The sequence below is a fragment of the Schistocerca cancellata genome, chromosome 2, assembly GCF_023864275.1.
Source record: "Schistocerca cancellata isolate TAMUIC-IGC-003103 chromosome 2, iqSchCanc2.1, whole genome shotgun sequence".
Taxonomy (NCBI): Eukaryota; Metazoa; Arthropoda; class Insecta; order Orthoptera; family Acrididae; genus Schistocerca; species Schistocerca cancellata.
The window spans coordinates 237,335,711-237,347,583 of NC_064627.1; positions in this window are offsets into that span (position 1 = coordinate 237,335,711).

The following is an 11,873-nucleotide window of genomic DNA, read 5'->3' on the forward strand; positions in this document are numbered from 1 at the left end:
GTGTTTCATGTACGGAGAGGGCGGCGCAACGAACGGAGACAGCATCTTCGTTGCCGCGACCAGAGAGGAAATTGCTGGCCGCTATACGTCGCGGGTCGACAGCCGAGGAGCAACAGAAGATCCTGGAACCGAGTTGTTGCGTCGTGCTTCTAAAAAATTAAAAATGAACTTTTATACTCTTTTTGTACAACAATGACGTCATATAGAGCTTAATCTTGTTGAAAAGTCAGTCACTAATTCTCAACGCTCAAGTTCACATCTGTATATGTAGGAAGCTAATAAAATAGTGTATGCTACTAAAGTTGAAACACGTGTCTTGAAGATTTATTTATGAAGAATTATGTGAACGGATTAATAATATATTTGACAAGATTAGTGATTCTTACGGCGTTCATCGAAACTTTGAATCTCAAAAGTTTATTTAATGTGGGATTTTGATATCGATTAGATCAAGATAACGTGTGTCAATATAATTTCTGAGGAGAAAACAAACGAAATTTAAAATTGCAAGAGTTTACGCAAACCAATTGGCCCAAGTGACGAAATTCTTTGCTTACGACTCAACTGATGTTTTACAGTTTCGTTCAAGAACCATTCTGTGACAATTTAAAAAGAATATAAATCATTTTGAAGTGGGTTGTAACTGACGTAGGTGACGAAGTCTGCACATGGTCATAGGTCGAAAGAGAGTCATTTATAGACAAACCTATACGTCGTTACACTACAATCGGCAAAAGCAGAATGTTTTGCTGTTGCACGACAATGCACGGCCACATGTCAGTCAAAAAACCGTGGAAGCGATCACAGAACTCGGATGGACAACACAAACACCCGCCTTACAGTCCTGACCTCGCTCCATGTGAACATCATCTCTTTGGGAAACTGAAAGACTCTCTTTGTGGAACAAGGTTTGAAGATAATGACTCCCTTGTGCACGCTGCCAAACAGTGGCTCCAACAGGTTGGTCCAGAATTTTACTGTGCGGATATACAGGTGCTGGTTTCAAGATGGCGTAAGGCAGTTGAGAGGGATGGAAACTATGTGGAGAAATTAAAATATTGTTCCTAAAGGATGTATCTACACACTGTAAAACTTTCAAACATATAGAATAAAAGATGGATTTTTAAAAAAGTTGTGTGCATTTCTTTTGAAGTGATCGACGTACAACAGTCACTGTAACAGTCGTGATTTCGTTTACAAATCGGTTTAACAAGATTATAAACATTTATCATATTTAAAACTACTATCTTTTTACTCGGGTATTTTGGTTCCTACGTTATTTCTTTATGTTCTTTTATATGCGCGTCACTTATCTCACACACTACAGAAGAAGAAGAAAAAGTGTAGACACACAAACACACACACACACACACACACACACACACACACACACACACACACACACACACGAGCCAGAAACACACAATCATAGACTAGCAGGCGCCACCACAGCCACAACAATAAAAACTACCCATGACGTCCGCTGCAGAATCAGTAGATTAATTTGGATTGAAATTTTATTAATGCTACGTAATTTATATCTTGTATTTATTAACATTATTGTTACAAAAAAATGTTCAAAATGACCGCCCCGGGCACGATAGACTTTTGCGCTCGACTGAATATGTTTAGTGTGGTTTGACGCAAATCGTTGTTGTTAGTTACTTTGATTACTCGTTAGACATTCACTTTCAGTTCATCAATACTGTGGGAATTAGATCCATAAGTTCTCTCCCTTCCCCTGGGGAATGTGGAGGCCACTGTCCACTGCTGACAACTCGTTAATTTGTGAAAGCTGCGTAAAGGCGATTCAGTGAAACGTCTGATGTGTGACCCATTGTTCCGTCTTATTGGAAGAAACTGTCTTCCTTTTCATTATGAGCAAGTAGCGCATACAATTCTTTGAAATTTGTGAGGTAAACTTGTGTACTGACAGTTCAGTCAAAAAATATTTTTTCCACTAGACGATTATCGGAAACGGTTCACCAAACTCCAGTTTTCTCAAAACCAGGTGGATGGTCGAATATATCGTGAGGATTCCTGTGGTGTGCGTACTATAAGACCTTCGGTACACACACCATCAGATTATTTGACTTGTCGCTCTAATGAAGTAGGCGAGTGTCGGCAATATGTCTCGTGGTCTTATCGTGGCGTGTTTATCTTCTGCTGTAAGGTCAGGTGATAGAAATGTCACTTGCACGCTTAGAGTAGCAGATTGACGGTGACCAATTTTAAACAGAACTTGATTAATTTTCACACACATTTATTTAAATAATAAAAAGCATAGATATTACTTAACTTGATTCTGGATGCTGCTTACAATTGACAATCTGAAGTTCCTTTGGTCTTGGTACGTTAATCTTATTCTCACATATCTCTGATACTTGACAAAGTGTCTATACATTTATCTTCATGGCTATGTACAGGAATATGATAATCTTATTAGGCGCAGACTGAAACTTGACTATAGACTGGTACAGACAAATGCAGACTCACTAATCGGAGGACTGTACACTCGTTATAATACCTCGCGCATTCAGATATCACTGCGCCAGTGTGATCCGTGAGGAGAAAAGGTTCTACTTTAGCAGCAATCTCATTGGCTGCGTTACATATTAATACGTGAATCGGCAGAAGCAGAATTTGGTCCGTCTCTAAGGCAGTGCCATCTCGTAGTGCGGAGACAGATGAGTGCTGCGCCTGCACTGTTGTGCTTTGCGGGGCGCGCTCTAGTGGGAAAGTTGAGTACGCGATGACTACGTGGAACTATGTACACAACAATTCCTCTCCACCCAATAGGCCTACCAGGTGTTCTGCGAACTAACACGGCCAGATAAGTCCTGTCTCGGCTGACATGAAATATAGCATGGGTCTTACCTATGCACCAGTAATATTTTCGAGAAGCTAGTTGGAATAATCAGTTCGTTTCGGTCTGTCTGTCTCCAGTTGTTGTACCATTGCAACGCGGTATAAAATTTAATTCATGAAAAATTTGAGGATAAGATATGGATTTAACACCGAGTTGTTATGATAACTTGCATTCTGATTTTTTTATACTAGCAGTAACTGTCTTTTCAGTGGCGCCAATGGTCTGTGGAGTCCTAAATGAAAGTTACCTATTTTGTTTTGCTTTTGAAAGCTGACCTGTTGCCCGCCATCGTGTATGCTACACTTCGTTGGGATTCTGACGTTCCGAAATTACAGTACCAATATTTGACGTATTTCTTGAAACGCTTGACAACGAACACACAATGTTAAGCCAAAACATTATAACCACCTGGTTAATAGGTTGTTTGTCCATCATTCGAACGAAATACATCACTGATTCTGCGTATCAGGGATCCGACAGTCTGTTGGTAGGTTTGTTGAGATATGTGGCATTAGATGTCTCCGCGTCAAGTAATTTGCGTAAATAACGGGCCGCTGATTTGCATACGCGGTGATGGCGCCCGATAGCGACCCAGATGGGTTTACAGCTGTCGAATTTGGTCGCTGAAACATCAACATGAGTTCACTTTAATGCGCCTGAAACGACTGTAGCAGGTTCTGGCTCCGACGCAATGACAATTGTATTGCTGAAAGGTGACATCGCCGTCGGGGAAGACATCCAGCATGAAAGTATGTAGGTAGTTCGCAGCTGTCAGCGTGTCTTCGATTGCTACCAGATGTCCCATGCAAGCGCAAGAGAGCGTCTTCCATGGCATAATGTTGCTCCCACCATCCTGCGTCCGCGTAGCGCTGCAAGTTTCGAGCCGCCCTTCACCTCGACAACGGCATTCGTGGACAAGCGACCTAATGTAGCAAAAATGTGACTCACCCGAAAAGCTGGCACGTTTCCATTGATCGGCGGTCCAATTCCGATGGTCACGTGCCAACTGAAAGCGTAACTGACGATGTCATTCGGTGAAAATGTGAACACATAGGGGTGGCCTGCTGCGAAGCTCCATGTTCAACAAAGTACGATGAACAGTGTGCTCCGAAACATTTGTGCGAGCACCAGCATTGCGCTCTTTCGGCAGAGATGCCACAAATCACCTGCTTTAGGGAACAGACAAGCCTCCGAACCCCACGTTCTGTGAAGAGTCGTGGACGTCCTACCATTTAGCGTCTAGTGGTAGTTTCACTGTGCTTCTACCTCTTTCCGTAGATGCTCACGACAGTAGCACGTGAACATTCGACCAGCCTCGCCGTTTTCCAGATACTCGTTCACAGGCCGTGTGTTATAATAATCTGCCCTTAGTCAAAGTCGCTTATCTCATTGGATTTCCCCATTTATAGCCCGCTAGGGTGATCCCCGTCCGTGTCTGCTCCGCTTACATACTTTTGTTACAGCGTCACGTGCCCACAACAACACCAGCCGGCATCCAACGTTTCGGGGGGGCGGGGGGGACAGTGGTCAAAATGTTTTGGTTTATCAGTGTAGCCCTCAACTATAGCTATCATCTCCTGAATTGAACAAGGTATTTTACACAAGTACAGTAAATTACACTCTCGTTACGGCATTGACACTAAACTTATCTGATAAACGACAGCAAGAACCAGCAACAACATGCTAGTTGTATGAGAGTCTCAAATAGCGTCGGCTAGCTGTCCCATAATGGGTTCGGTTTTAAGTTGCTCACTTTGTACAACAAAAAAAAATACAAACAAGAAAATATTGTTTTGTTCGTCAGTGCAGCGCAGTGGGCTAAAAATCGAACGATTGTGTATAGAAGCACGCAAGGAAATAACCTAGGCGAAAAAGCCGTGAGTAATATAAGTAATTTTAAACAGGAGAACTGTTAATGATTTCGTTAAACAGATTTTTAAACAAAACCGCAATTCTTATAGTGACTGCTTAAGATACTTTAAATAATGCTAAACGCGTGTGATCCAAATAAGATTTTTATTACAGTTGCAAAAACCGGAATGGGTCCCTTATTCCTCAAAAAACTGTGACTGCGAAAAGTTATCTTAAAAAACAGTGTGTATAGTCTTTAGGTTTCACATTCCCAATACGTGTTTCGGAGCGAAAGCTCCATCATCAGGATTTCCAAGATGGACTTGAGGTTTTTCATTTTGAACTAGCACGCACCTCCACAGATGAGATCGCTAACGCACCTTTGCAGCGGCGCTCGACAATGAAGTACGTTTGAATGTGGTGATGGACGAAAATTTAGACGGCAAGGAGAGGACAGATGGTTGCATTAAATTTTGGATCACCAGTCTTTGCGCCAGTGTCGTGGATAATATTCCAAACATATCCGCAGTGTCTCATGAAGTGTGGGGTGTGGTTGTTGAAGGTGTCCTGTCTGTCAGATTGAGACGTTAAGCTTAGCGGCCTCTTTGGTTTTATTCGAGAGGAGTAGGCTACTCTCCGGTAGCAGGTGTCACCCTCTTTATTCTGTCACAATCATCACGCAACACCATAAGCATACCCATTGCACTGACCTACACTTCACAAATACACATACGGTATAACGTGCACATATCCGCAAGGGAAGGGGCCAGTGTACGCAGAGGAGAAACATTCTTCTCTCTAACCGGCTGAACCCCCAACCCCCCGTGGGTTGTCCCAGCCAATAATGTCACACGACACTTCATTCAGTCATTACATGGGGACGCACAGTATGAGAATCTGTTGCACTGGTGACCCGTGGCGAATTTCGTCTAATATGGTTTTCATTGCACAAGGAAGTTTATTTTAAGGTTTTCATACTTTAGTTTATTGTGCAATGAAAATTTAACAATTTCGAGGAACTTCACCATGTGCCATCATCGTAGCAGATTCTCATAATGTGTAGGTGTGACTGCATCATCAATTCATGATGAAATGTCTCAAGTGAATTACGGAAACTATGGCGATAGCTTTCGCTCGGAAACACGTAGTGGAAAAAAAAAAAGAAAAAAGGCTTTTCATTTTGAACCGTGAATTTACTTTCAAAATTTTTTATTTTTTTAAGAATTTACTTTATTTACTAGCGATTCACCAAGAAAATTAACACATTTAATCACACTAGGTGAACGTGGAAGTAGTTGCCAGGAAGTAACTGATGGAAAATTACTTTTAACAAATGTGAATTTATTCCTAAAAGCCTTTTCAAAACAGATTTAAAACTATAAGCAGAAAAGCACACTCGAAATATCAAGTCACAGTTTTATTTAGAGGCAAAGACAATATTAACAGTAGGAGCCTTCGGGCTGAGAAGCTTGCCTGCTCCCTTTCAACACGGCCGTAGTCATGACCGCTCACAACAACCTCTGAAAGAGTGCACTGGTGCAAATCTGCAACACACCAGATTACTTTAAACAAAAAATTTTTAACAACTCACACAAACATGTGAACCAGGCACCCCGTAAGAGGAATGGAAATGGTACAACCCTCAAATTATTTGCCACCGAAAGTGCAATTTGATTTTTTTAAAGGACTCTTACGGTGGAAGGGTGGCAAGCTTATAACCCAAAATAACTATTTGAATAAAACCCATAAAATGCAGACCTACACAAAATGTACAACATGCTCTACATTACACATACACCACCTCGCAAGATGATAAGCAAGATAGAAACATATTTCAAGAATTCAGCCTTTAAGCAATAAATTCGTCAACACCGAATCCGACAAACATGACAGAGGCAGCTATTAACGTACGGCAGACCGACAGACAGACTGGCACTAACTGAATAACAAATGCGGACGAGAGACAAACCAGCAAGCCGGGGACTAGAGACTGGCTAAGAAAACAAGTAGAATTTAACAAGTAAATGAAACAACACATCAGCAATCACTTAACTTCTAATAAACTGTGATGTCTGGCGAAGACCTGGCGCAGCACCCCCACGCTCTCCCGAACCGTCCGCTGCCAGCCGCTTCAACAGACGCATGAAGGCGCGCCGATCTCCCGTCTCACGACGTCGCAGATCACACTGGCCAGTCTGACGCCGTGGGCCGACCCCTGCCGCTCCCGCGTCGGCCGCGAAGCCACTGCTCCCGCTACACGGCGCGGCCCACTGGACTCACGTGGTCACCTCACATGCGCCGACGCTCCAGGCGGACAAGTCATCTGGAGTCTCAGTGCGCGACCAACCAAGCGATCGATCCAACCGCCAATGCGCATTGCCTGAGCAAACTCGAGCAGACTGGCGGCCTAACACATACTAGCACTCCGGACGACAGACAGACACTGACTGGCCTACACTGACCCGGGTGACCAACTGACCAGACTCGCCGAGACTGACAGACTGCCCCCTCTGCCGAGCTCATAGCGCCCCTTAAATGCACGTGAACAGGGAACCTGTCCCCTTTCACACCAGAGGGAGACACCAAAGCTGCGATTGCCACAGCGGCGCCACCGCCAGAGAAGGAGGGCGACTGCCTTACGCTACGTGCTGCGGCGCGTTCTTCAAAACAGCAAATTTTACCACGGCTCACATTTAGTTCATAGATGGCTTGTTCTCATGTGAATCAGTGGCTGTTGTTGTTTTTTTCTTTTTCATGGTAGTAATGTGACAAATTTTTATTCAGGCATTCTTCTTGTTGAATGGACAGAATACTTATATAATTGTACATGACATACATACCAGCATACGAATAATAAGGCCAAGAAACGATACACACGCAGTTTTCACAGCGTACTTGAAAGATAGTGACGTCCATTAGTTTGTAGATGTCGCAGGAGTCCCTCTAGTCGCTGACCAAGTACCTGCTCACAGCTTCGACTGTGGTTTGAATGAATCTCGCAATTTTCACCACTCAGTTTGGTCTCCACGTGGCTCTCACGTCTAGTGTTAATAAACACAAGAAAAACATTGTTTTCAGTGGTTTTAATAGTAGCAAGACAATTCCAAAGGGTAAGTCATTTACTCATTTAGATGCTGAAAAACAGTTTATGGCATTTCCTGTTAGAAAAGCCGGCCGCGGTGATCTAGCGGTTCTGGCGCTGCAGTCCGGAACCGCGGGACTGCTACGGTCGCAGGTTCGAATCCTGCCTCGGGCATGGGTGTGTGTGATGTCCTTAGGTTATTTAGGTTTAAGTAGTTCTAAGTTCTAGGGAACTTATGACCTAAGATGTTGAGTCCCATAGTGCTCAGAGCCATTTGAACCATTTGAACCTGTTAGAAACAATGCATCTTCCGATGAACTCTAGCAATACCAACGCATTTTTCATAACGCGTAATACCAAGGTGAGGAAGGGGGGCGGGTACTTTGTGCCCACCACCAGAAAAACATAAAAAACGTTAACTGTGTTTAACTTTTATTAATAAAATGTTTTTTTAAATAGGTACTGCTATATAAGTAGGACACATAACCTCAAAATACCTTTTAGCACAATCTTTGCAACTCCAACGCATTTTCCGTTGCGTCTGCAGTGAACGAATACCTCAAGACTATCAAAAAATATTTAAAAAATATATAAATTTCGTTAAATGTCGTTAATTTTCTTTCACAATGTACTTTTTAAAGTTACATAGATGTTCAAAAGAATCCTGAGGCTGAAAATACATTTGTTGCAAAAGTCACATTCAGTACTAAGAATTAAATTTCACTGAAAAATTTTAAACAGCTACGGAATATGATACAAGAAATTATTAAAAACAACACCTTTTTCAAAATTTTAAAATACAAAGTACTAAACTATATTATGATATTTTCAAGATGGCCACAAAGTACCACCCTTGGTATTGCGAGGGTTGATACTCTAATACATGCAAATAGGTCACAAATCTGTAAACGTCTCGAGTCTCCGCACTCCTCCTTTTGGAGTGAAGAGTTTCAAAAAGATCCGTCCTTTAACGGTGCTTAGAGATTTCTATGACCCGATGTTGAGGTATCTCGCATCTTTCACATTACGAAATATTTCTCCTTCTTCTGAGTCTTTGTCTACGGACTTGGATAAAACGTCTCGTGATGTATGGAGTAACTATACACCGGAGGCCGCTACGACTGACAATACGAGGGATCGTTCAGCACTCGAGTGTCCTATCGAAGTGAGGTAAACATCCCACTGAGAAAGATTTTAAGGCCGTCCACTTGTGCTATTAATAAAAGAATCCGCTGGGTATCTCCGCCAAACGACAATGGGACGACTGGTAATAAAAATGGGACAGAAACATAACTGGACTCGGGGCCGGCTCGCTTTACTCGCGGGGAACGGCGAGTGCGTCGAGCAGCGACGCGCGCTTTGTGGGCGTAACAAAGCGGCCTGGAGATTGTTTAGGGCGCATGTCCGGCGCCCGGCGCTCTGAAAGCCGCCCCCACGCCCCCCGCTGACTCGCGTCTTCCGCCCCCACCGGCCGAGTGGCTGCCGGCGTCTGCCTGTCACATGTCACGCACTGACAGCCGCCTCTTTCTTCCTGTTGCAGCCAGCACGGCCCGCTCCCACGACCGCTGCAATCCTGCTACTCGGGCCTCCTCAACAGCCGTAACGAGCGGTCCGTCATACACGTGAGTGCCTATAGCTTTTCATTCTTCCCTGTCAACAGTAGTCCCACTTGGCAGAGGACAATACAGAATTGTTTAGAGATATGACAGTCGTACCAGTATTGTACGTATTACGTAGACAGATGTCACTGCACCATACTATCTACAATACTGGCCATTAAAATTGCTACACCACGAAGATGACGTGCTACAGACGCGAAATTTAACCGAAAGGAAGAAGATGCTGTGATATGCAAATGATTAGCTTTTCAGAGCATTCACACAAGGTTGGCGCCGGTGGCGCCACCTACAACGTGCTGACGTGAGGAAAGTTTCCAACCGATTTCTCATACACAAACAGCAGTTGGCCGGCGTTGCCTGGTGAAACGTTGTTGTGATGCCTCGTGTAAGGAGGAGAAATGAATACCATCACGTTTCCGACTTTGATAAAGGTCGGATTGTAGCCTATCGCGATTGCGGTTTATCGTATCGCGACATTGCTGCTCGCGTTGGTGGAGATCCAAATCACTGTTAGCTGAATATGGAATCGGTGGGTTCAGGAGGGTAATACGGAACGCCGAGCTGGATACCAACGGCCTGGTATCACTAGCAGTCGAGATGACAGGCATCTTATCTGCATGGCTGTAACGGATCGTGCAGCCACGTCTCGATCCCTGAGTCAACAGATGGGGACGTTTGCAAGACAACAACCATCTGCACGAACAGTTCGACGACGTTTGCAGCAGCACTGAGTATCAGCTCGGGGACCATGGCTGCGGTTACCCTTGACGCTACATCACAGACAGGAGCGCCTGCGATGGTGTACTCAACGACGAACCTGGGTGCACGAATGGGAAAACATTATTTTTTCGGATGAATGCAGGTTCTGTTTACAGCATCATGATGGTCGCATCCGTGTTTGGCGACATCGCGGTGAACGCACCTTGGATGCGTGTATTCGTCATTGCCATACTGGCGTATCACCCGGTGTGATGGTATGGGGTGCCATTGGTTACACATCTCGGTCACCTCTTGTGCATTGACGGCACTTTGAACAGTGGACGTTACATTTCAGATGTGTTACGACCTGTGGCTCTACCCTTCATTCGATCCCTGCGAAACCCTACATTTCAGCAGGATAATGTACGACCGCATGTTGCAGGTCCTGTACGGGCCTTTCTGGATACAGAAAATGTTGGACTGCTGCCCTGGCCAGCACATTCTCCAGATCTCTCACCAATTGAAAACGTCTGTTCAATGGTGGCCGAGCAACTGGCTCGTCACAATACGCCAGCCACAACTCTTGATGAGCTGTGGTATCGTGTTGAAGCTGCATGGGCAGCTGTACCCGTACACGCCATCCAAGCTCTGTTTGACTCAATGCCCAGGCGTATCAAGGCCGTTATTAGAGCCAGAGGTGGTTGTTCTGAGTACTGATTTCTCAGGATCTATGCACTCAAATTGCGTGAAAAGGTAATCACATGTCAGTTCTAGTATAATATATTTGTCCAATGAATACCCGTTTATCATCTGCATTTCTTCTTGGTGTAACAATTTTAATGGCCAGTAGTGTATTATCAGACTGCTTGGCAAGTGGCTGAGAGGACAGAGGCTTCTAACTGTTATGACTGGCCACTTAAACCAGATAGCACCGTTCTGTTGGAGTGGGTTACTACTGCGGATAGGCATTGTGTCTTTCAGGACGTCGTCGGATTCGTCGAGGAATTTCTTTGAGTAGTGGAAAACGGCGCTGGAACACTTGTACGGAGTGACACTTCTGCCGAAAGACATTTGTGCAGAGTGTTCGGCTCTTGCTGGGGCAAGCGACTTTCCGCAGGTAGCAGACACGCACACTAAGAATTTTCCTGTCTGTGAATGTGGAACAGCGCGTTGTTGTCTGTGACAGGCATAACTACCTGGTGCTTATAACTAAGTGTAGGTATTCACAGAGGTCTAGTGTAGGCTGTAATTATCGTATGGCGGCGAAAATTGATGGTTATGCTAATGCCTTAATGCGGAACCGATTTATGCTAATTAGTTACAGCTGTGACCACCAGTTGCAAACCTGGCGCTGTACACTGTCTGTATGACTGTGTGACGTCCACGCTGTTATTTGACAAGCCAAAATTTGAGTGAACAGTATCGCTATCGAAAAGAGAGGCCTTGTGCTGTTAGTGACTATGTTATCTGTGAACGATAGCAATCACAGTGCTGCACTGAGAGAGTGTCACCTATTGAAAGGTCTGAGGAGAGCTCAGATATCATTAAATGCTTTAAACACGATGATGACGAAATTCGAAAATACGCGTAAGCTTGGTGTAATACCTGTAGGAGGTAAGCGTCTTATCCCGATGGAAGTTATTGACGAGGTTGCTTTTGCTGCAACTGGCCGGGTAGCATATGTCCCGGGTAGTGCTAGCGCTCATGCAGAGTTACGACAAGCGCCCATCCTATGGTCAACAATACAGAAAAT